Source organism: Gopherus evgoodei, chromosome 8, assembly GCF_007399415.2.
Source record: "Gopherus evgoodei ecotype Sinaloan lineage chromosome 8, rGopEvg1_v1.p, whole genome shotgun sequence".
Classification (NCBI taxonomy): domain Eukaryota; kingdom Metazoa; phylum Chordata; order Testudines; family Testudinidae; genus Gopherus; species Gopherus evgoodei.
Window position 1 is genome coordinate 87,104,883 of NC_044329.1, and position 26,449 is coordinate 87,131,331.

General features: G+C 43.0%; 1 long non-coding RNA gene across 1 annotated transcript; it reads left to right on the plus strand.

Annotated features, from left to right (window-relative positions):
• Positions 1–959: 959 nt before the first annotated feature.
• On the plus strand, positions 960–25,142 carry LOC115656380. The gene is made up of 3 exons (XR_004001646.1): positions 960–1,280; positions 17,119–17,275; positions 25,049–25,142. It is a non-coding gene; the product is annotated as an uncharacterized LOC115656380 (long non-coding RNA).
• The last annotated feature ends 1,307 nt before the right edge of the window (positions 25,143–26,449 follow it).

Sequence of the window (26,449 nt, forward strand, 5' to 3'; positions counted from 1 at the left end):
TAACCTAGGGGTCTATTAAAGAAGAGGTGAGAGGCTTGAATAGCCCAACACTGGGCCTCTGCCTCAAGGTGGTGTGGCCAGGTCAGATTATGTGGGTGGCATAGTGTTCTTTTTGGACTAGCTGTTAAGAGCACTGCTGCATATGGTGGCAGCTGGCAGAATGAGCGCTGTCCCTATATTAGCAGAATGCTTCAGGCACCTCTTCCCAGGTGCCACAGCTTCAGTACCACTCTAGCATCAAATACCATTTATTATTTGTACTCTGGCAGCCCTCAAAGACTCCATGCAGGAGCAGTGGCCCCCTCCTGCTAGGTGCTATATGAAAACATAGGAAGACCTGGTCCCTTCTTGGGAAATCTTACAAGTGGGATCTAAATGCCAAAAGGCAGCCCACAAAAATACTGAAATTTTTATCCAGGCAGGGCTGGCTCTAGGCACCAGCCCTCCAAGCATGTGCTTGGGGCAGCATTTTCTAAGGGGCGGCACTCCGCCCCCCCTTTTTTAATTTTTATTTTTTATTTTTTTGCTTGGGGCAGCATTGCCGGAAGCCGGTGTGAAGACACTTTGAGCAACTCTCCCATTTTGCAACTAGGCGCAGTTTCTGCCACGTAACGTAATCATCTGTGCACCTGCTCAGGAATTGCTGCCTCCTGGTCCATGGGGTTGCAGATTGGGAGGGATGGGGTCTGCGGTCAAAAACACTGGGAGCAGGAGCTGTTTCTGTCGTTACACCGGCCCTGGCACAGCCACTTGCCCTGTGAGCGCCGGAGCCGGGATCCACGCCCCCAGCCCAGCCCAGCGGCGCCCTGCACAGCCCACTCGGGGAAACACCGCGCCACCCTGGGGAAACTCAGAGCGGCAGCAGGACCCGTCCTCCCTCCCGCCCGGGACCCGCCTCCGTCCCTCCCTCCCCGGCTCCTCACACGTTCCGGGAGCCCCTCTCACCTTGCGGCGGCGGCGGCGGCGGCGAGAGGGGCTCCCAGAGTGTGTGAGGAGCCGGGGAGGGAGGCGAGGTCCCCTGGAGCCGAGCCCGGGCTACGGCAGCGGCGAGAAGGGCTCCCAGAGTCAGGGCCGCCGGGGGGGGAGGAGCAAGTGGGGCAATTTTCCCCGGGCCCCGCAGGGGCCCCCACGAGTGTTTTGGAGGCTCCCCCACCTCGGTCGTCCCCCATCCCCCGGTGTCTCAGCTGGTAAGGGGGCGGGGCTGCGAGCTGCAGCCGAACGGCGGGAACTCAGGCCCCGCTGGAGACTCTACGCCGCTGCAGCGGTGTCCGGGAGAGGCGGTAAGCGGCATGGTTTGGGGCCGGGGCCGGAGCCAGCCACCACCCCCCCGACCCCATCCCCCCCAGCCCTGACCTCCAGCTCCAAGCCCAGCCCCTGTGAGCTGGGCACCCCCCCGACCCCACCCCCCCGGAGCTGGGCACCCCCCAAACCTCATCCCCCCCCACAGCCCTAGCCCCCAGCTCTGAGCCCAGCCCCTCTGAGCCAGGCACCCCCCGACCCCATCCCCCCCAGCCCTGACCTCCAGCTCCAAGCCCAGCCCGTGAGCTGGGCACCTCCCCGAGCTGGGCACCACCCAAACCTCATCCCCCCCACAGCCCTAGCCCCCAGCTCTGAGCCCAGCCCCTCTGAGCCAGGCACCCCCCGACCCCATCCCCCCCTAGCCCTGACCTCCAGCTCCAAGCCCAGCCCCTGTGAGCTGGGCACCCCCCCGACCCCATCCCCCCCGAGCTGGGCACCCCCCAAACCTCATCCCCCCCCACAGCCCTAGCCCCCAGCTCTGAGCCCAGCCCCTCTGAGCCAGGCACCCCCCGACCCCATCCTCCCCCAGCCCTGACCTCCAGCTCCAAGCCCAGCCCCTGTGAGCTGGGCACCCCCCCGACCCCATCCCCCCCCCGAGCTGATCACCCCCCAAACCTCATCCCCCCCCCACAGCCCTAGCCCCCAGCTCTGAGCCCAGCCCCTCTGAGCCAGGCACCCCCCCGACTCCATCCCCCACAGCCCTGAGCTCAGCCCCCCACCCAGCCCTGGGCAACGGCAGCACCACCCCTAGGCAGTGACAGCCCATTGGCACCAACCATCACCATCGCCCAGCAACAGCCCATTATTTAATTGCAAATGTATACATACCATTAAAGCATTTAATGGTTTAAAATAATGTATTCAGTATATTTTCAAATTATTACAAATTAATTTTTGAATGTTTTTCATTAGTTATTTTTTACATTTCCAAATATATGTTACTATAGTAATGCAACTTTTTTTTTATGGAAAGCGTCCCCAAAATTGCTTTGCCCCAGGCCCCCTAAATCCTCTGGGTGGCCATGCCCAGAGTGTGTGAGGAGCCGGGGAGGGAGGGAAGCGGGGTACCCTGCAGCCGAGCCCAGGCTGCGGTGGCAGCGAGAGGGGCTCCCAGAGTGTGTGAGAAGGTGAGCGGCCGGCTGGGCTCCTCAGTGCTGAGCAGGTAGCCCTGCAGCTGGAGATCCTCGCCTTCCTGCTCGCCAGAGCTGGGCCAGGGCACCGTGAGGCTGAAGAGCAGCAGGTCCAGGGTGCTCTCCAGGTCCTCAGCTATCAGCGTCTTGGGGGTGAGGGCGGTGAGCATGAATTGATCCACCTCGGCCACCAGCAGCGCCGCAAAGCCCAGGGAGGGGGCCGTGTTCTCCATGGTGCCCCGCAGCAGCACCGCCACCTATAAGTATTCCCGCTCCGTGCCGCCCAGCAGCTCCACCCGCATGGGGACAGAGTCGCAGCTGGGCCAGGTCTTACCTGCTGTTTGCTGGTAGCGGATCCCATGTTTACGGGGGAGCCCAGTGCTAGGGCGGCAGGCGGTGTGTGGGGGGCAAGAGAGAGCCCAGTGCTGGGGTGACGGGGTGCGGGTGGGGTGACACTAATGGACGGGGGTGGGAGCTCAGGGCTGGGTGGGGGGCAGCCAAATTTTTTTTTGCTTGGGGTGGCAAAAAACTTAGAGCCAGCCCTGCATCCAGGGAAGGTGAGAGAGGGCTAGGCAGCTTCTCATCATTGGCTGAGCTCCTCCTTTTCAGTTTGTGTTCAGACACACACAACTCCATCACTGTGCCACTCGACAGCTCTGGTGCACGCAAGGGAAGATGCCACCCCACCAAAGCAGACTGGAAAATCTATTTTTATATCAAATGACCTTGTTAGGGTAGATATAGGATTGAAACCGTACCCTCTTCAGTGCTCTGACACTCTATTTCACATAAAGAAAAATATCAATGCTAAAGCATTCCACAATACATGCAGCTCTCTATACCGCCCTATGTGTAAAGGATACAGACTGTACTGATCTGATTTAGCATCCACTCTCCAACTTCAGTGAAGATGAAAGCACTTAAATCTGCCCTGTACAGACAACTTCTCCATTGAAAGGTTTACACATCATTTCCTTGTGAAACACAACCCTATCTCTTTGAAGAGATTCAAGCAAGCTGTCCCTTGGTTGCTACTGTTAGTAGTTTTTAATAGCTGTGAATGTTTTGTGAGACTTACAGTCAGATTCAATTTTAGCAGTAGGAATGTGTGACAAAGAGTCTCATCCAAAAGCCTCGGATGCCACTGGGAGTCTTTCCATTGCCTACAGTGGGCTTTGGGTCAGGGCCGTAGAGTATTACACAGACACTGGTTCATCTGTGAATGCCTGGAGATTACCACCAAATCTCCCAGTGTGTGGTTGCACTTTTCTAGGACCTTTTTCCCAGAATTCCTTTTGAGGAGCTACTAGCCCTTTAAATGTGACAGATACAATCAACTGCTGCCTTAAAGCAGCCATTTTGCAATTGTCTGCTGTATCTCCTTCTTCTCCAGTAGGTAAGTATTCTCATCTCCTGTTGTCCTTACTCTTTAATATTTTGGAGGTGTGGTGGAGACTCACAAACTCAAGTACCATCTGTGAATTTCATTGAGGTGATATTTACTCTCACCAATCCTTACAGCAACACCCTAGAAAGCTCCTTCTGACTTAATCCTTTGTATGTATCATAAGTATTTGTATAAACCCTTCAGTGCACATAAACCCAAGCCAATCTGAACAATTTGTGAGTAAGACTTGTCTGCCAAAACTTTTTCATTATAGATCCATGTTGCTAATATCCATCATTTAATTATACTCTAGATAGTGATCCTCTCCCCATTATGCGTTCCATTTTTTTTCTGGGACTAGAAGTTTGACTTAAACGCAGTAGTTTCCTGAATCACTTCTCTCTCTTTTTTTGGAATATTGCTTCTAGTGTCCAGATTTCTGGTCCCTCCTTGGCTCCCCATGAGTTTCAAAAATAATTATCAGTGATACAATTTCTTTACTCTTCTTTAGCACCTAAATCCTGGTCCTACAAACACTTACGCATTTGCTCAGCTTTATCCATGGGTAGTTCCATTAACTTAAACAGAGCTACTCCTGTGCATAAAGTTAAGCACATGTGTAAGTGTTTGCATGATCAGGGTCTTAGGATGCCTATTATCTGTACTAACGGATCTGCATATATTCATGGTCTCCAAGTACAGTATTCCCTTATCTGCTCATTATCAGTAGTAATTTTTCATTAGTTATTCCTCATTTACTGATTATATACAGTGGGGCTTTTTTAAGATATATTTTTTTTAAGTTTGGTATCTCAGCTACTTTTGAGACATCATTAATTTCATCCCTTCCTTCATTTGTTAATTAATGCACATATTTTCCCTCTAATACTACTTTCCCCCTCAACACACTTATAAATGTTCATCTTAACCCCTGTAGTTTAGCATCAACTCATTTATGTTAGTGGTGAAAGATCAGGGTACAACACATATTCTGAAAATTTGTTCCATGATGGAGTAGCAAAATCCCGAAAAAATCATGCCCAAGAATGATCTAGAAATCATGCAGCCACTGTGACTCACAAGTCATGGTTCCTGTCACCCAGGAGTTAGGAGTTAAAGGAAATTAGCAGCATCTACAGCATATTTGGCATGCATGGTAGTAAAGTAGAAGGCAGGTTACACGCATCTGCTTTCTAGCCATTAGTGCTATGGAGGCAGTGGAAAGCTAGGGTTAGTGCACCATGCTTTGCCCTTCACTGAAGTTATGGCGCATGCTGTAATAGAGCACAGTCTTCGTTCCCACATTCTGTTATGCTCTCACACACTGAATTCCCAAAGTTCTGCAGGATAACTCCTACTGGCTTCAGGATTTGGCCCATAGTGTTCAGAAGCATAAGCATGCATCTGACGAAATGGGTATTCACCCATCAAAGCTCATGCTCCAGAACATCTGTTAGTCTATAAGGTGCCACAGGATTCTTTGCTGCTTTTACAGATCCACACTGACACGGCTACCCCTCTGATACAGAAGCATAAGAAAACTCTACTCATTTTGCTCATCCCTGAAATTCCAAAGGAGAGATCCAAAGCAGTTTTCATAACACTAAGCATTGATACAACCTTTTCTCACGTAGGACTCACAATTTCTTTCCAGGCTCCAATCAAATTCTGCAATCCAAAGGGTGGCAGCTGTAGGCTCATAGTTTGAGGAACCAACTTTTCATTGCTGGAGAGTATGGATGTTGCTTCATGGGAAGAGATGGAAATGGGGGATGGCTGGGGCACTTATAGAGAAAAAGTTATTCTTCAACTAGCATTCCGATGGGTGCTCCACTCTTGGTGCATGTGTGCCCACAATTGGAGATTTTCATGAGCAGTGTCTGTTCAGCTGGTGTGTGCGCCATTCGTATCCTTGTGCCTAACACCAAGCCTATATCAGGCTGCTCAGGCAAACCACCCAGGCAGCTCCTTCTCAACTGCTTTGGCCAGTGACAGAGCTAGTGTGTCCACTTCTTGTCTACCAGAGAAATTAGAGGTTCTCTTTAATTAAGTAGTTCATTCATTAGTAGTATTTCATTTAGTATTTGTTTAAAAACATTTTTTAAAATCACATTTTTGATTATAGAAACTTGTTCTGTTCCCTCCGGGGAAATCCTCCCTGTGAGGGGCGTGCCTGATTTGCTATGGTTTAAATGCTGCCTCTCATGTAAAGAGGCCATCCCAGTCAGTGACAGACACCCAAAGTGCATTTGCTGCTTAGGCTAGCTGCGCATTTCGCAGAAGGGCAAATTCTCTCTCACCATGAAATCTAGGCTTGAAAGAACCAAGAAGTCAAACTTTGACTCCTTATGATGGAGAATTCCCTTCGCCCTGCTTCAGAACCAGTTTAGTATCCCCTTGGACATTGGTATCTGGGTGTTTCTAATGGCCCTTCCACCTTTGTGCAACATTCTCTAGGAAGGAGAAATCCTCACAGTCCTCCTCCAAATCTTTACATAGGGACATGCATTTTAAAGAACTACTGTTAATGCATAGGGTGAGTAACCTTTTCATTTCTAATGTGATGCAGAGTGTGTAGTGAAAACAATCTTGCTAAACCCACAATTTAAAGTTTCCAAAGGTAAAATAAACAATTCTTGGATGAAGTGGATATACTGTAAAACCATCTCTTGAAGAACCACTTGGTTCCTTACCTGAAAATTGAACATGATAAGAGAAAAGGGAAAAGATGAGGCGGTGGCTGTGTTTAAGAAGGAAAAAAAATTTATGGATTATTGAGAAAATGAGAGATGCATGAAATGATCGCAGTTTGAGAAGGATGTCTCCTCTGGAGCTAAACAAAATTGAAAAGGCGTCCACCAAATCTTAAATCAACTTTCACTGACATCCTATTTTCTGCCTTTTTAATGAATGATTTGTATGCAACACTTCCAAGCAGGATGACAGTATTACAAGCTACTGAGTCTAACATAATAATTCTGCAGACACAGCAGGAAAAAGTTTACAATAACAAGTGAAGAGTAAAAGATCTTAGGATCCAACTAGGTTTCTATGAAACCACCCAAGCAGCACCACCTATGACATTTGCTTATGGTACTGTGTGGTCTGAACTATCACTTAGGTTTCACCCTTTTTTCTTTCAAACATATTGCTTTCTTTTAAAAAAGTTATAGATGTCAAATATGTACTGAACCACCAGAGACATATGGCTTGGGTATTTGCCTTCCTTCTGGATCTGCACAGCCCTCCAAGTGTATCAGCCAGAGGTGACCTCGATATGGTATAATATGCAATGAGAAGGATGAACCGAAGCACACTCTGTACTTTATGAATAATGTGAAAATCTGTCAAAAGCAACCTAAAGACTTTTAAAAAGTGAATTGGCCTTTCAAGAGGCCAGTGGTCTCTGAATTAGTAAGATCTCTGGAAGGCCAATGATCTAGATCCTGTGAACTATATACATGAGCCACCGCAAAGCGATGCCTGTAATTAAATCACATTCTACGCCATTCGGGCATGAGTGCACATTGCAAATTTTAGAGTCCTTTCTCCCCCTTGTAATTCAAGCAATACTTAGGGGAAGTATTACAAGTGACAGTTGTTCTATGTTTTCTGTACTGACATGACAGGTGAACAGCACCTGAAAAAGGGTTTTATGCAATGACAACAAAGCAATAATGTTGTTTCCTATTTTGACCCAAGCCACTAGTCAGAATTCAGGGCTCTAGGGATGTTCCATGTGGAAACTGAAATTGATGGGATCTGTTTTGATGGTGGTGGTGGTTTTTTATTCAATCTTGTTTATTTAAAAGAAATGCACTAAGTTCTGCTTCTTGGGCCACGTCCAGACTAGGGTATTAAAATCGATTTTAGATACTTAACTTCAGCTACGTGAATAACGTAGCTGAAGTCGAATTTCTAAAATCGAGGTACTCACCCGTCCAGACGGCCCGGCATCGATGTCCGCGGCTCTCCATGTCGATTCCAGAACTCCGTTCGGGTTGATGGAGTTCCGGAATCGATGTAAGCGCGCTCGGGGATTGATACATCGCGTCCAGACTAGACGCGATATATCGATCCCCGAGCAATCGATTTTAACCCGCCGATGCCACGGGTTAGTCTGGACGTGGGCTTCGATGCAGGAAGAACCAAGACCAAAAGGAGCAGTTTCTTAGCTTACAAACTCAAACCTCTTTAGCCACTACCAAACCCAAACAGTTGTCTCTCTAGCTTTTTTCCAAGGTCACAAATCATGCGCACAGGCTACTGTTTGGCTTTCTTGTTTTGTTGCCTATGCCTCTCTTACTGTTCGTGTCTGTCCTCAGTTTCCTTCTCTCACACACCCATGTACAAAATAATACTCGGCGAAAAGCCCCTCTGCCCAACGTAATCCAGAAGTCCTCGGCTAGTTCTATTCTTTTAGGTGTGGCCCTTTAACTTTCTCACAGCTATCTTAAGAGCATGCTCACACCACATTTTCAGTGAGGTTTTAACTCAACCCGTAACAAGGTTTAACCCAGCTCATAACAGTGTCTTCTCCAGCCCTTGTAGTGCCAATCCAGCAAGCTGACCTCTGATGCTTTACCTGTGAGTTACTACAGTACTACTGGATGATGGCCAAAGTAAACATCCTTTCCATGACACTGGTCACATTTGAGATTTCCACCTTCCCATAGAAAGAAGATTTAAAGGGACTGTAAATATAAAACATACTTTCACTCTGCTTCCAGAATGTGTTGTATCAGAGAGAGAGAGAGAGAATCAGTCCACTCTCTTAACTGAAACTGCAACTTCCAGACCAGTGAGAGGGAGTAGTTAAGGTCAAGAGCACTGAGTCTAATTCTGATTTCACTTACATTAGTATTCAGTAAATCAGGGGCAATTCCACTGAAATAAATGGATTTACACTGATGTAAAACTCATATAAGGGCCCAATTCTGCAAGATACTGAGCTTCTCTTATGAATTGTTGAGTGACCTGTACTCCCAATGACTTCAGGAGAAAGTCAGCATCTTGCAGTACCCAGCCCTCAGTGGGAGAGCAGAATCAGACCCAATACCTGTGTGTAAGCCTGTCACTTTACTTTAGTGGGCCTAAACACCAAATTATAGCTCCCACATCTGTCATTTATCAGGGCAGCAAAACTTTAGAGAATTCTGAAATCCATCTGGAACCACAGTGAGTATAGTCTCTGGAGGCTAGTGCAAGAGGAACATATTAACTCTAGTAGTACTGATGGAAAAGTGGAAATTCCAGGCAGTTGTTACTAAAAGAAATGAGGTACTGCATAGAAACTGGTAAATGCATAATTATTTTATATAATTTTTTTTACCAGATCTATGCTTGTAAAGGTAAGACCGAAAAGAGGATATGCAGGGATGCCTTCTTGTGTCCTTGAATGTGTTTCAAATTGGAGCAAGCTAAAGATTTTGGCGTGAATTTGCAAAGGGTGGACCCAACAGCAGAATTTGGCCTATTTCATCTTACTCTTTGAAAGACAGGAATTTTTATTCCTTACACGGATGCATTCTTCCAACAGATATTGGTTTCAGAAGGCTCCATCTGATTGCTCTCTGTCCTACGTGTTTTGGCTTGCATCTTGCAAAATGTATTCCTGTGACAAACCTGCTCCTTTGCCACTTATTTGTTTAAATGGGTTCAAAAGTTCTTAGCTTCCTGTTAACATGTTTTCTTTTGTTTTACACCAATCAGTTAATTTTCTAACATGCCCCCAGTTTCTTCTGATCTTAGTTCCAGCTGGCTGAGGATATGAGCATCTTTATCACCAAGTTACAGCCAGCAGTGGGGAATGCTGGTGAGAAAGGAAAGGAAGAGGGGAGTTCATTCGAAATGGGGAGGAACAAGGTAAGGGCACTGGGGCAGATGGGGAAAGGATGGAGCTGCAGAGAATGGATACTTTTTAAAAACAAACCAGTGCAGAAACAACCAGATTGGTGCTTAACTTCCCTTAGGTCACTTTGGGTATATTTACAGTTCAAGCTAGGGGTGCAATTCAAAGAGCCGCGCTCACTCTAGCTCTCATGGAGGTAGTGCGCTAAAATTAGAGTGTAGTTGTGTGAATGCAAGAGGCAGAAGGGGCTAGCCGCCCCGAGTACGTGCCTAGGGTCTCAGATGGGGACAAACTTGGGGTGACAAGTCCATCCTGCATTCTGTTTTGGAGTGCTGGCTCAACGAGAGCTTATGCAAGTTTGTTTCCTCAAGCTGGGAATTGCAGCCCCAGCTTGAAGTGTGGACATGCCCTTTGAAGTGTATGTTACATCCTTTTCCCCATCTACTAATTGTAAGGCCTTCGGGGCAGGGTCCAGTCTTTATGCAGGTTTTGTTAAGTGCCTTGCACATTTTATGTGCTGTATAAATAACAACATATCAAAAGCCCTTATGAATTGCTGATTAAGAAGAGTAGGAGTCTGCATTCCAAATGGAAATGTTAAAGCCGGTTTCTCAAAAAAAGTTGTCTCTTTTTTCAGTCCAAGTTTTTAACATCTCCAACAAGTCTGTTTCAATGAGCTTGATTTGGGCCTCTCTTTCAGTGGATTGATGGAATTACTCTTGAGTTACTCCAATGTCCATTAAAGCAGAATCTAGCCTTATGACTCTGCAAAAGAAATAGATAATTAGTCAAACAAAATTTACTCAATGTATTGAACAATATTGTTCAATATTTGCAGCACTTGGAGCCTGACATCTACATATTGAGAGCCTGATTCTCATCTGGAGTCTAATACTGTAGCTCCTTTCTCTGGCTGCAGAGGAGCTATGCTAATTTATACCAGCTGTGTGATCTGAGATTCCCAGATGTGTTCTCCACTAGATACTCATGGCAATATGTGTCCTAAGTGAACAGGTACTGCTGGCTTGCCCTCTCACCTCTGGTGGTGGCCCTTCCCAATCAGGGTCAAGGCACACACTGGGAGGACTATATGGGGAAACATGCACTGCTGCTGTCATTACTGTATCTGTTGTGTGGATAAAGAGGGAAATCTATTTTCTGTTAACCCAGCACTAAAGTCAGTCAGAAGAAAACAGGACCATTTAACACACTATTCCATTTTGTGTGTAGTGGGACAAAGCAAATAAAGAGTTAAAGTGTGAATGCTTTTAAATAACTCATTTCACTGGCAGAACTTTTTTCCTTGCTGCTGGCTAAAGGGAAATGTGACTCCATCCACAGAAAGAGGGACAGGTCTGCCAGTAGAAAGTGTTTACTTTCAACTTCTATTTGTTTTGCTGCCACACAAGAAAGAGATACACTATTTCTGAGAGACACTGTACATTTCTCTTTTCCCGTCAACTGAAAGTGCTACACTGACAAAGCAGGAAACTAAAGGGCTCTGTTTATCCATAGGGCAAGGAGAGAATGAGCAGCAGCAGCACAGCAAGCTTCTCTCCACCAACCATCTCTAAGGCTGAGTGGCCGTTTAGGACAATACCATGTACCTAGGCCAAAATTCTCAAGCCCGTGAGTCACCTACATCTATACTTAGGCACTGAAAGGAGTCACCAGACAGTGACGGGAACTGAGCGCCTACAGATACCAACTTTGGAATCATATCACTTATTTAAATGCCTACCCACAGGATTTAGCCTAGCTAACACTAGGTTCCCACAACTAGTGGCAAACAGCCTTCTCGGAATTTTAAATCCAAATTCCAATCAGCAAAATTCATGCTCCGGCTAACAAACAAGGTGTGCTGATCTGGAAGCAGGTCTCAATACAGGTGGCAGAAGATCAGTGACAGACAATTTGCTCTGTGGCTGGGACATCTGGCTACAGCCCCTTACCACTTAGCAGAGAGTTGTTGGCTGATTTTTAAGAAGCCCATCTTAAGGCAGTTGGAGGACTCTATAAAAAAAAAACAACAGTCCTTCCTAGATCTGCCTGCTCACACAGCAGTGGGCAGAAAGTGTGTGTGTTCACATGCTCATATTATTCCTCCCTCACTTTCTCCTGAATTAATGTTGGGTTGAGGTTGAACGTGGAAAGTTTTAAATAGTATTAGAGAATTCAATATTTAAGTGCCATAGAAGCTTTATGGGTAAAAGACACAGTGTAGTGTTATTGTTGTTAACATGCTGTGATATGAGATACTGCAGTACTTTCCTGTATACTCTGACCTCCACTGCCAAGCCGTTCGGGAACATAGATTAATAGATTTTTAAAGCAGAAAGGACCAGAAGTCTGACGTCCTGCATTATACAAATCAAAGAACCTCTTTCAATAATTTCTGCCATTACATAGCATAGCTTTTAATATCCCAAGACTCTAAATTCACTTGGCCCCTTTTCTTAAATCGTCTACAGTTCTGGGATAGAAGGCCCTGTAAAATACAAATGCAGATACAGGCATTTTACAACATGCTTGCCATGAAAGCAAACGTTTTAAGCCTTTGAGGAAGCACAAATAGGTTAGGATTATAATTCATTGTAATACCATGGCAAGGTGCAATTTCAAAGGGAAAGAGCCTTTATTTTGTAGTCAATAAAAAATTTAAAGGGACAAAAACCCAATTTTAGCACTGCTGCTTTGTAATCAATAAAATGTAGAATTTTTTATCTTATTAGAAGAGCTTGTCAGTTGCATTCAACCATTGTCAACAGCCTATTTGATCCATCAGTGAAACAAGTCATTACAAAGAACACAGCGATGCTGCTGCAGCTATTCACTGTGTTTTTAATGAGGAATGAAATTACTTCTATTCCATTTCAAGGTTTAACAGAACTTTTGTTGTGCTTACTCACTGGCTCACAACAGAAGGCTGGGATTTAAAATAATTGCATGAGTCTAAATCGTTCTATTAATTAATTTCTTTTTTATGAATTATTATTTTATTGTATCTGTTCCTGTTATTTAAATATAGGCACCCTGGTGTGTTAGATGCAAAGGGATGCAGCCAAACATCTGGCTTGTGCAAGCCACAAGGTAATACATGGCTGCTCCATGGTGAGGTAACCAAGGGAACCAGTGAGGATTTTGGAAGCTGCTCAGGGAAGGAAAGCAGAGAAGATAGTCCATGAATTTCCTGCCTCCCATAATTTTGTAACTGTTCTCATGATCCTGTTTCCTCTCCACAACCCAGGGTGTGAAGCCTGAAGAAGTACTGCTGCTTAGTTAGTAGCTTGCATGAACCTTAAGGCACAGTCCAACTCTGCCACTAACTCTGAATTGGGGTTGGAAGATAAGCAGAAGAGCAGGACCTTCTTTGAAGGACTCCCTTCTAAACCAATATCAAAGCTAATGTTCGTTTGGGGGGAAGGAGAAAGAATCCTTGGACCACATGACTCCTACTGTTGTGACCCTAACTAAACTCCAATAGAGCTGCCAGCCAAAAAGAGCCTGTTTAGTGCTCCAGTCCCATTAAACCCCTTCCCTGACTTGCTCACTCTTCCCCCAACTTTCCACAGTAAAATATCAGGGGGCTCAGCCTGATTGTCAGAAGTAGTGAGTGGGGTGGGCAGGTCTGTCACTCCACTCCTCAGGAGAAGGCAGTGGGAGCCGCCACAGAAAACTGGAACTAGCATTATTTGGTTGTTACCCATGGACACCTCCCCCTAGGAGCTGGATTTGGGAGTATCCTCTATGACCTTTGGAACAGCTTCAGAGGCTATTTTGAGCTGGCGGGGACCCAGAATTGTCAACAATCAGAGTAGCCACTTGCAGTCCTGCTGTGAACTGATTATCACATCTAACAAAATAATTTGCTGGAACAAATAACACTTCAGGCTCTGTTGTTTCAGGTGAAACTTAGTCCTAGTACGTATAAATTTATAATAACAGCAGCAGCATGATGAGTTTCCCAACAGCCAGGTTTAATTCAAATACATATTTCAGACCCTTGAGGGGACACTCTCATCTTTGTGCACTGGGATTTGGGGATTTACACACATAATTCCCATTAACGCTAATAGGACTTACAGTATGCACACAAATCCCCATGCATCAAGAGGACAATATATCCCTGAGGATAATAAATACATTTTTAATTCTGGGTTCTTGCAGATTCGTATTGCTAGTACATAACCCAGACATAAGAATTGTTTCTTTGTAGAAAACATACACATACTCTGACCTTCCCACAGCATAGCCACACACACACTTATGCTATGTAAATGTAAGAAGGATATAATTTCTCTCAACTAGCAGTGCAAGTTCAAGACAGTTTCTGCTTGTAGTTTAAACTTATACAGTGTTCATTTTTTTTCAAGGATGAAATATTCTTTGTTTGCAAATACACCTTCTTTTCCATCTACCAGCCCTCTGACCCTGTAGAGCTTTTATCAAAGGATGACATTTGAGAAGAGAGCTATACAGCTTGTACCCTGACACAGTGTTTTAGTGCCACCTGCTGGAGAGTGCTTAGAAAGCTAACTAATCTGAAGAAATGGCACTAAAATCATCTCTCTGTCAGCCTAGGTGTAACAAAGACCCCAAATGAGCGGCAAAATATAAAGTAGCCGAGGAATTGCTTAGATATCATGGTGATGAGCTCAGTCTAAACGCCTAGGTAGAGAGATAGACAGATAAGATGGGAGCAAGAAATTACATGGGGATTTTTTTTTTTTTGGGTAGCTACAAGATTCAACGTATCAACTGGTACAGTAATGAAGTGATAGATCCACAGAGTAGAGTAAATTTGGGCTTAATATGAGTGGCATTTTTCATAACATAGGTGTTAAACAGGTAAGACTCTGACATCTACCTTTAGATTCCCTTCCTCCTCTTCCCCATCCACCACCCCCAACTATTTCTCAGCATTTGCTGAGAGTGACTTCCTGGCATGAATCCCTGAAGCAGCTTTGTGCTGTAAGGTCGTTGGGAACATGAGGGTTCGCTGACAGGGTATTGGGCTCTTAATCTTCGCAGAATTCACTGCTTGAGAGATTGGGGAAGGCACTGCTGAAGATAATGGTGGGTAAGTGTCCTTAGAGAGAGATTGGAGAGAGTTGGGAGCCTCACCCTACCTCACTCTGGCCCCAATTTAATGAAGCACTTGAGCAAGTCTCACTGACCTCAATGGAATTTAAGATAGTACTTTAAATTAAACACGTGTTGCTCAGTCAGGGCCTCTAGAATTCAGTGGAGAAGTTTATTATGTTGCCTTACATTGCATTTATTCCTATTGCGCGTGTGGTCCATCGTGTTGGAGATTGAGCCTTCAGAACAAATCCCCACAAAAATCAGCTTTATAGTAAAGCGGTTTCTGGAGAACCCCGTGAGAACATGTCCAAATGGAATCTTTCCAAGGGCTTGATTCCCCTCTTACCAACAGAATTATATTCAGGATTGATACCGGTGAAGTCAATGGATTTACACTGGTGTAAAGCTAGCTTGAGGGAAGAGTCAGGCCCAGGCTTTGTTCTTTATGCTTTCAACACTCATCAGTAAGAGTTAGACTGAGTCTTTGCTTGATGCCCTGAATATGAGATGGCATATAAATTCATCACCCTAAGAGGAGCCCCAGGAAGGAACTGTGATTCCAAAAAAGAAGTAATTAGTGTCACCTTTTACCCTGGTGCTCCACTGGCTAGCCCATTGTGGGGGCAAAGTCAAGGTTCTACACCTCTCTGCTTAGTTGGTCACATGACGTGGGGGAATAGAGGCCACACAGATTCCCTCCTCACACACCCCACACATACACTCTGCTTAGAGATGACATCCTGGGAGGCTGTGCAGGGGAAGGAGATCTGACTTACCTTGTTTCCCTGCACTGCTGCATTAATGTCATCCTGAGCCAAGAACTGCAATTCTTACTGTACCTATGAATTACCAAAGTGGACTTGTAATTGGCTGTTTAATGACGGTGTATCTAAGGAGGGCTGACTTGAACTCATCTAGCAAGGCAAGAAAAAATATTATTGGAACAAGCTCTGCTTAACCTAAAAGCCCTCTAGTCATTTAAATCCCACCTGAGGACCCACCTGTCTCATAAAGAACTACAAGAAAGAGTGTTCCGAATGACAGCAGAAATGAGCTTGGTCTACTATGTATTGTGGCTGCAGAAAAGAGGATTTTAAACATTGAATTTAATGGAGTTCCAATTATTTACACAAGCCGAGGATCTGGCCCTTTGTGTATTTCCTCATCTTCAAAGGGAAGAATGTTTGCTAATGAAGAGCTGCTATGTGCTGTGAGACACTAAAGGATCTGCTGGATCCTTCCATTCCTATGAACTTTATAATTGGAGGCTCTCTGCAGACAACACATTCCTTCCCAGGAGAGCGTTATATGTCATGCTGGGGACTGAGACGCTGCTTTGGCTGAAGGGCCAGATCCAAAGTCAAGGGGAATTTTTCGGTTGGCTTTGTATCAGGCTCTTAGAAAGCAAGTTGATTTCTACCTTGTTATTACCCAGGTGATCTGTACATCACTGTGTAAATAAAGTTAGAGGTTCTCTAACTGTAAGGAACTTTCTGTGCCTTGTGCTTCCCTACCTGCTTCTCCAAAGGAATTGCACCAACAAGGGCCTCCTCCATCAGAGCAAGCTGCTCGCAGGCCCCTTTTTAAAAGGAGGCCAGGGAAGGTAACACATCCGCAATCTATAGATAAAGAGAATAATCCAGCCTGAATGTTGTAGACGGCTCATTTCAGTGGGTCAGAATCTATGTATGGAGGCAGCTCTGTGTGTGTCTATCTAACACTCCTGTGTGGGCACTGGGCAGCCTTGTGCTGGGTGAGGTGCTGTGTCAGGAGGTTCACACTGTCATCTCTCCAGCCAGCACCTTTGAAAAATAATAATCCCCCTGTTCTGGTTTCTCTGTTTATTTCTTGCTCCCCTCTTGTGGGTTTTCTGTATATTTACTTCTGTTTTGTTTTCTCTCCTCTCTATCTGCTGCTGTTTTGTCTCCTCTCTATCCACTGCACTCATTCTCATGCTCTCTCACTCTGTGTCAGTTTCACTGGCTCAGCTGCTCAGTGGCTCTTCCAAGCAACTGTTCTGCCCAGGAAGGGGTACTAGCAGAACAAGACACCATTTTTTGTACAGGGGCTAGGACACAGGGACACTGGCTCATCCCACACAACACTGAGAATATTTTGAATGAAAACTATTGTGTTGACATTCCAATATTCCCCTGCAGTTTCAGTATTGCCAACTCATGATATTTTATTTGGTGTTCTGCTTAAAGGTGCTGGAATCAAGTGAATGCAGGAGAACCTCAGTTTTCATTGTAAAAAAGTAAACTTCTAGCCCTTGTGGTTTTCAAGTGCCCACTTAAAGGCTCAAAGACCAGAAGACAAATAAAAAGAAGTCAAAATGTGTTGTTTAAAATCTTCTTATTTTTAAGCCAATCCTGTGGTTTTGTGGGGACTGAGACATGATTTTTGAAGGCTTGAGGTTGGCAGACCTGCAGTTTTGAAGTTGTGAGTGCAACAGTGAGAAGCAGAAAGTGAAACCTGACCTGCCTAGTTTCATTGTCCAAACTGAGGACGCATCAAAGACAGGTAAGGATTTAAATTAATCATGATTTTCATATTGGCAATGATTTTTCAGCATAATTCAGAATCAAACACTTGCTTTTAACACACACAAAAGAAAAGACCATTGAAAAGATATGGACAAACCAACAACTGCCTATGAGAAATCAAACATTCTGTCTGGGGATGAAGTCTGTATCTGTGAATGCTGTCGGGTCATCATGAAATAAAAAAAGCTTTATTGCTGACCTCTGTTGAAAGCAAACTTTCAGCAGACCACTTTGACCTGTCTCCTGTCTACCTATCAAAATAATTGTTTGCTCTTTCGCTGTGCCTAGAACAATTGCAGGGTAAGGGTTTATTTACTCTTTTGAGTCATATTCAAATCATTTACTTTTATAACTGTGCTTAGCTGTTCCAGGAGAATAAGGGCTGAAGATATAAACAGCGACCACAAACAAAGACAGCTAAAGAGAATGTACATTTTGAAACAACACAGGACTTAACTATTTTAGTGCATCAGGTCACGTAGCAATCTGCCATTAAAACTGAAGCACTCTATAATACCTACTACAGCATAAGGTATATTCTTTTTTGGTACACATAGTGAACTCCCATTAATGTTAATGGGATCCACACAGAAACTGAGGTGAAAATACAGTCCTTATCCACTGTTTTTCATACAATCATGTAAGTCAGTGCTAGAAAAGACTTATTATCCCATCGCCCTGCTCCAGTCTATGCAGCTACTTAATGTGATTTTGTTTCTGTGTACAGGCACCTTAAACATTTAGGTCTATGTTGTCTGCTGGAGGCAGCTGCCATTTTGTGTTCATTTCCAATGTAATCTGTTACAAAGGTGACATATGCACCCACAGTGAGATTTGAAATTGCTGAGAGCCGGGTGGCTAAAAAACCCCATCATCTCTGAAAACCACCGTGCTGTCCTGTGAAGACTTTTCTTGTTTCTATCTTGTTCTGTTGTTTCCCTTCAAACTAAAATAAGCAATTTAAACTGGAAATATATGGTTGCCCTAAAAGTATAAAATAGAATCTAACAGTGTTACCCCCCAATATACTTAATAGTGTTTGGGCACACTTTAGTACAGATATGGGCACAGTTAGAGTGTACACTTCCCTAGAGGTGCATTGTAATTTCCGTTGGATTTAATCATGTTCACTTGTGATTCAGAAGTCAGATAATCCAAAACAGAATTTAGCCACAGAAATCTCCTTCTTGAAACAAAAATCTTTAGCTTTTCTTTTTCGATTGCCTTTGTGGCATTTCCATGCCAGGAATGTGTAGACAAAGGGAACTTTTTGCAACCCATATACGTGGAATGTGAGGTGGCAAGGCTTCCTTTCCAGCCAAGTACACATGCCCGGTGGCATTTCAGTACTTCAAAGTAAATCAAACATTTGTGCATATCTTACCATTTGATCTATTCACAGTGCAAGTATATGAAAAAAATGCTACATGTGTATAATCCACTTAAAATACAGTTGAGACAGATTTCACCAAAATCGCATGCTCTCAAATGATTTTGCAATCCATTAGCAACTGCTACAGAACTTTGCTGCAAGGGTGCCTCAGAAAGGAGGAGGTCATGCCACAGTATGAAAGACCAGTGTGCCATTGAGACCACAGAGACCTGATGTTAATCAGTGTGCAGTCGTGAAAACAAAAATAATGGTCCTGTCCTCAGAGGAAATGGTCAGTCCTAGTAACTGACCGGCTAGGGTGGGGAAGTTCACCTCGCTGCTGCCCATATGCAGAACAGTCCATTTTGTGGACTCTAGGACAACAAAAGTATTGCGAGCGAAAGGGGTCAGCATGGAAAATGTGTATAATATGTGCTGTAGAGTATCTTTCAGAAGAGGCACTGGACTGGGACTTGAGCAATCTGACTTCAGTTCCCAGCTCTACCATGGACTTCCTATGTTAATCTAGGCAAGTCACTTAATTCCTATGCAGCTCTGTTTCCCAGCTCCCTTTCCCCTGATCAGTATCTGTCTTGTCCACTTCAACTGTATGTTCTCGGAGGCAGGGACTATATCTAACTACATGTTTGTACAGTGCCTAAGATAGAGGAGGGGGGCACTGATCTCCATTGTGGTTTTTGGACACACAAGAATTTAATCAAAATGTGATTGAAATATAAGAGCAGAATGCAGAATGCATCTGAATGTCCTTTAATCGTCATGATAGGGAAAAAGGTCCTAAGGACACATACTCTAGACAGTCGTCCTGAGCTGAACTGGTTTTGTTCTTATTGTACTAATTCTCTATTAATTATTGTAATAGAAATCAACAAAAGATAATTTAAGCAGAAAGAGAAAAAAACTAAATGTAAAATCATAATATACATTATGAATAGAGGCTACAAGTGCTATGAATAGAAAAGCAAAAACAGTACCATGCTCTGTAGCATTAGGAGCTAAGATGGTCAAGAAATTTGGATTTAGTTTTTGAGGCTGTCTACCCCTTACCATGGGTACCCATCCCATTGACTGATATTATTATCATGCTCCCTTCTGGCAATCTCCTACCTCTTTATCCATGCGCCCTGCAGTTCTGCCACTGCTTTTATTTTGTCCTTTGTTTATAACTGCTCTGTCTTCAAGCTCTTCTTCTCTCAAGATCATTTATAAAAGGAGTCATCTCGATTTTATATTTTCAGATATATGGCTTGCTACCTTACAAAACATGTTTTTGATAGATTGTATCTCCTCCCTTCCCAGTGAGATCAAATGCTTAATAGAGGCCACAGCAGCTTTTGTTAAAACTGGCTTCACTTATTTGCCTTTTCATACTTTTTGTCTGGCAGCCAAAGTTACCTTTTGTTTGTCAAGCCCTATTATGGATGCTCCGGTCATCAAAAATGTTATTTGTAATGAAAGGCATACAAAAGATTATTTTTTCTAAATCACAATATTTTCCCCACTGTAGCTAACCATTCAAGCATCCATACCAAAGGCAATCATGAAACTGAGCTGGGAGAAATATCTGTTGAACAGACTTATTATGTACCTAGGAAAACCTAGAGTCCCTCAATGTGTGTCTGTGTGCTTGTGTATCTATCTATCATGCACCATGCCATGCACTAAATTAGTGTAATTACTCTAGTGTAAAACTTGTGTAAATCAGATGAGAATCATGCCCCAGTTTTTGCAAGTGGTCTCAATCTAGCCTCTTGGGCTGTGATTCTGCAAACATTTAAGTTAACTTGGCTCCCGTGAGCACTTCCATTGAAGTTAAAGGGGACGAAAGTGGATGAAGTCATGTACATACTTCAGATCGAGATCAAGCCCTAAATTTACACCTTCCAATTTGAGTATACAATTTTTGTCTGCATATAATCTTGCATTCGTTTTTGTTTTTCCAATCAGGCATATTTGTACTATCGATGTTTGTTTACCCAGTTTTGTGTGTGTACAGTTAAATGTCATTTCTTGAGGCAAATGCAGGGTTTTGCTCAAGTACAGAAATGGAGTGTGCAAATTTGCTGGTGCAACTTTATGGTCTGGTTTGAAAATTTAACCCCCTTAACTGCTCTTTAGCTTTCTAATCCAGTGGTTTTCAAATTTTCCTGGCAACAGGGAAAAGGCATAGTTATGGTGATTTGCTGACACCTGGTCATGACCCCCCTCTCAGAGCCAGCACTAGGCATAAGCAGACTAAGCAATTGCTTAGGTCCCCAGGCAGCTCAAGGGGGACCCGTATTCGCTTTTTTAGTATGTGTTGTTTGAGGAGGGGTCCCCCAAAATATTCCTACTTACAGTCCCCAGAGGACTAACAGCCTCCCTGCCCACACTTTGAAAACCCATATTCCTTTTTCTTTCTAGTTGATTTACAAATCACATAAACGGCAGGATGATGGGAAACTTTGTAACGGTTAATTCATTGTTGCACAGCCCCAACTCCCACAAGTAAAGAGAACAAAAGAGAACATAGCGTAAGTCACAGTTCACATGTCTATGCTACAGACCATGAAGACCATTGATTGATGTGGCTTGAGTTTACTCTCCAGGACACAGCTGAGGTTATTGATGGGACAGGGAGAAGAAGATTATGTTGCAGCTATTGGCATCATTCATAAATTGTTAATACAGAAGAATGAAATAATTCACTCCTTAGACAAGGCAATCAGTTCCTCTTTAAAAACAGACAAGCATTCCCGCGAAAGAGTGAAAGAAGGTTTAAACTATGAGAATTGCTTTCAGATTAGACACCAATTAGCCCTGTTTTATATTTCGAAAATATCATTAATCACTCTAGACAGTGTTTGGCAACTGTTAACTAACAAAAAAATTCAGCTTCCACGTATAGATAACTTTTATTAATGAATAAGAAGCTGGAAAAGTTGCTCTTAATAGCTCAGCCCTTTTACTAGATACTTTTGCAAAAATGTATTGTTTAGACTTTTTTAGAACGTTCTGACATGAGTTGAGAGACTTACTAGAAAGCATTATTCTGTCTGTGTGTACATACACAGTCATGTGCAAAATGAATCTTTACGTTCCTCCTCCAGAAAATATAGGTGTAATAGTTTGCTCATTTGAATTTCAAGTCTTTTGTGTAAATTATAGCAGACACCAATCCCCAATGAAAACTGCTGCAATAGCCCTCGGTTAATCATTTTGGAGTTCCTCAAGGTTAAGACCAACTTTAATCATGCTCCCATATTCCACCAAGCTATCAAGTATACACTAAGGACCACCTTTAGTATTCACTTCCTTACTCCCTTTTCAGTGCAGATCATAGGCACTCACTCTTTCAGTATACTATCTTATTAGCTGCAAAACAAATCACATGTAACAGCTTCAAAAAAACAAACTCTTCACTAATGACCAGACACTAGTGTACTTCCCATCTTCATTTGTAAACAGGGGACAGAAAAAATCTCATCATCCCACTGTAACCTGTCTCCACATCACATAATTCCTCAAGGGCAGTCAAGTGACAGGGAAAGAATATTGAATATAGTCCATAGATTGGAGGCTGTACTCTCCAAAGAGAGGCATAGATTGTCCTGTATCTTCTCCAGCCAACACACTGAATTAAAAAAAAACCACATGACTCAAAGGGCCAAACTGTTTTTCCATTGAAATCAATGGTAAAACCCACATGGCATTTGATGGACCAGGAGCTGGTCCTTGCAGCCTTCATTGGTAGATCTTTCAACACTTGTGAAAAGCCAAGTTGCAAAGGAATGTGCATTTTTCCCCAGCAAATACATTGCTATATCACAGATATGTATCAAAATTCATGTAGCAAGTGATTAAACTTTCTGCTGCATGATTGGGGGAAGCCAGAGATATTGGAACAGATTTAAGATTGGTGTAGGAACTTCAGCTTTCATTGGAGCTTAATGTTTGGGATTTTTTTATATAGCTACAAATATATATAATTACTGAAACTGTTACCATATAACTGATAGTATTTTATGTGAACTATATTTTGAACCTTAACTCTTTTGTGCTTTGTCTCCTGAGCTCTCTGTTCTGACTAGAGCTGTAAGAGCACACAATGAAAATAGTTTGTATAAGTTTTGACTTTTTGACACTGGGCAAAAATTATGTAGAATGTGGTGTGATGCAGGAACAGGAACAAAGTGATAGCAACCAAGAGATGTAGGTAATGGAGAGGAGCTTTGTTTTCACTCAATGATACCACCTTCCAGAGGTGCCACTAGGGAAAGAAGTAGGAGATGAGGGACAATGGGAATGAGCTAGTGAGCAGTGGAGGAGACGGACTGTAAAAGGGAAGGAAATGAGGAAGGAGAGCAGGAATGTAACAAAAGACATGGAGAGTGTGGACAAGGAATAAAGGAGGAGGAAGAGAAGACAATGAGACAAGAAGAAGAATTAAAAAGAAAGGAGACTGGAGAAGGACAACAGAGAAAGAAAGAATGAAAGAGGAGGAACTGATTAATAATTGGGGGAGGTGTAGTGAACAGAGCAATGAAAGTGAGAAAAAGGTATTGGGGGGAAATGGAGAGGGGAAAGGAATGGATGGAGAAAGGGAATGGGAATGGGAAAAAGGCCAGAAGAAAGTGGGAAAGTCTAATAAAAGGGAGAAAGAGAAAAAACTATATGAGAGAAGGAAAGTGGCAGATGGTTGGAGAAAAGGGAATAAAATAGGGGGAAAGAGAAATAAAAAGCAAGGAAAAACAGCTTTAAAAATTGGAAAATATATTGGATGTATTCAAGTTCCGTATTGTAAATGCATCATGGGGATACTATCTGACACGACATCTGTGCAGGTTTAGTAAATATATTTGTGTAAATTAGTTGTGGCCCTTGGGCTTATGAGAACTGTGACTCTCAGTGCTGCAAAGGTTGTATACCACTGCACTAGAGAAATCCCTGCTGGAAGAATAAAGTGGAAGTTTGCTCAAAATCTATTTTGTGCCATCTTGACAGAGTTTGTAATGCTGGGTGCACTAGCCAAATCCTTTTGTGTTTGATGACATAAGCCTTTCTGCTTAACTGCAGCTCATCGAAGGAATCTGTTGAAGACACAGCCAGCTCTCAGCAATGCCAATGTAATATTATCATCATTATGAGTACTTTGGTGACCCCAACTGGGATTGGAGCCCTATGGTCTAAATACTATACGTTCACATAGTGAGAGAAAACCCCTACCCCAAAGATCCTACAAGCTAAATAAGCAAGACCCCTTGTCACAGACAGTGAACTGAGGTACAGACTGATGGGGTGACTTGCCCAGAATCAAACTGGAAGTCCGTGACAGAGTTGGAAATTTCAACTGGTTCTCCTTAGGCCCTGGCGTGTACCTTGACTACAAGACCATCCTTCCCCTTCCTGCAGTAGAGTTATCAAAAGGAATCCAGAAATATTTCCTCATATCCCTTTATCTTAGCACACATCCAATGAGTAATATTGAACCCAAACATCTAACTATATTTCCAATTTATATATGGGCTCTGGTTACTAAATTCATGCTTTTATGCCACTAAGCAGCTTACATGTACTGGACAGCAAGGCCCACTTTCCTTGAAACAAAGCCGTTGAAATAAGGTCCAATAGTCAGCATAGATCTCTTTAAATTGTACTGAGAGCACAGCAGTAGCTAACTCCAAAAGCATTTGGCTTCCGTTCTCTTTGCATCTGCATCCATAAAATTAGTGTGCATCATACATTATGATTGCTGACAGTTATTTCCTAGCACCTCAGTGTTTTGTATGAAGCTTTGCTATTGGGGTTTTTTGTAATCACTCAGAAAAGGTGCTACCTGGACTTTCAGCTGCCCTTAATATGAATATTAAAATGATCTTAAATTGTAACTCAGTATGTTAAATTTATGCTCAGAGGCACCATTCTACCTTGTATGCTTCAGTCTGGCCACATGTCAACAGAATGAACAGTACTTTTTCCCCAGCAATGCATCTGTGCAACAGTGCTGTAAAATCTAGTTCTTACACATCTCATTTTCTCCTACAGCTTTCCTGAGTCTTACTGAAGTCATCCATCAACAGTTCAGTTCTTCTCAGATCAAGGGCATATATAACATTTGAAGTTGTCATTTTGATTGGCAGTAGGGATACCGTTAGGTGTTAAATAGTCTGAAATAAAGTAGGTCACATACATTTGCAGAATTTAGTTTGCTGAATACCTATGGAAATTTACATAGTGCATGTTGTGAATTTCTTTTGAGAAAACTGTTCTCACATTTAGCTTTACAATGAAGCGACAGATGGGAATACTCTTCTCTTCTCTTCTGACAAATGCACCATTCTTACTTTCTTTGTTTGTTTCTTTGTTTCTTTCTTTCAGGAGGAATATATGGCTGATGTATCCTACTTTTTCTGTGATGTTTAGGCGCGAAATGGGAAGTGAATATGAATGGAAGCAAGAGAATTGATGGGCCTGGATATAATCAGGGAAACAAAGGTGGACATTGGAGGCTCGCTTTGCCTATAGAAAAACTTATCACAGAGCAAGCGTCTTTAATTTATGTAAATTGTATTCAGATATAGTCCAATACTACCAGCAACAGTATTGCTGCATTCCCATCTACATCTAGCTAGCTAATCTCTCTCGCTACATGGTAATATGACTCTCATCACCATGGTATCTGATTTATGGGGCCAAATTAATTCCTTGCTTAACTCCATCTCTGTAACTCCAATTTGTTGAGTTAGATATGGAGCTAAGTGAATATGTAGCCAAACTGAAAAATCAGACAAAATTTTCATTTTGGGTCCACCCAAAATAGTAATTTTTGTTTGTTTGTTTGTTTCTCATCAAAATAGCACTGAAATTTTATGTCAAGTCAAATGAAATATTTAGTTCAACCAAAAACTATTTTTTCCAGGTTTTTTTGTTTCATTCTTAGGTGTTTTTGAATGTATTTGAAATAAATCTTGATAAATTGCAAAACAAAACATCATTTTGAAAAGAGAAATTGACATACTGAAATGGTTCTTTTGCTATTTCCATATACATAGAGGCCTAAACGGTATTTTCCAGTGAATAAACCTTGTGTCCAAAAATTTTGCCCGGCTCTAGTTAGGTGCAGAAATCAATGGGTAAAAATCTCTGGGCTGTGTTATTCTGGAGGGCCGACTGGATGGTGAAAACAGTTCCTTCTGACCTATGAATCTTTAGGCACTCTGTTGAAAAAAAATAGTAGAAAAATATTTAAATATCTTTAATTAATTTCATTTGGTTGTAATGGCAGCTATACAATGACCAGTAACAGCCTAAAGCATTCTCTTCTAAAATACATTTTTGTGTTGCAGACACTGCCTCTTTCACTCATTGTACTGAGGTCCCTTATTGCCCAGTATTGTACTAACTCTGTCTGGTCTACTGTAATGCGTTAACTCCCCCATGCCCATTGTACTAGGTTAGCACCTCCTTGGCTATAATAAATATGAAAAAAAATGAAGGTTTAACTCATCAAATGGAACTTTTCAGTGACTTATTAAAAGAACCCCTGCGGGATTACAGAACGCAGGTTTGCTGTCATCCAGCTAAAAGACTCCTTCATTTTTATGTGTGTAAAGACAATTTCTCCTCTTGAAACTGTTTGATTCTTCCCTGAATGAAATCAGGTATTTTGAAACTTTTTCAGGCGCCCCAAAGGCTCGCTTCTGTACTACGGACTGTAAAGGGCTGTGAAGCTCTCACGTAACCATCACATAGATGCTTTTCAATGTGCTCATAGAAATG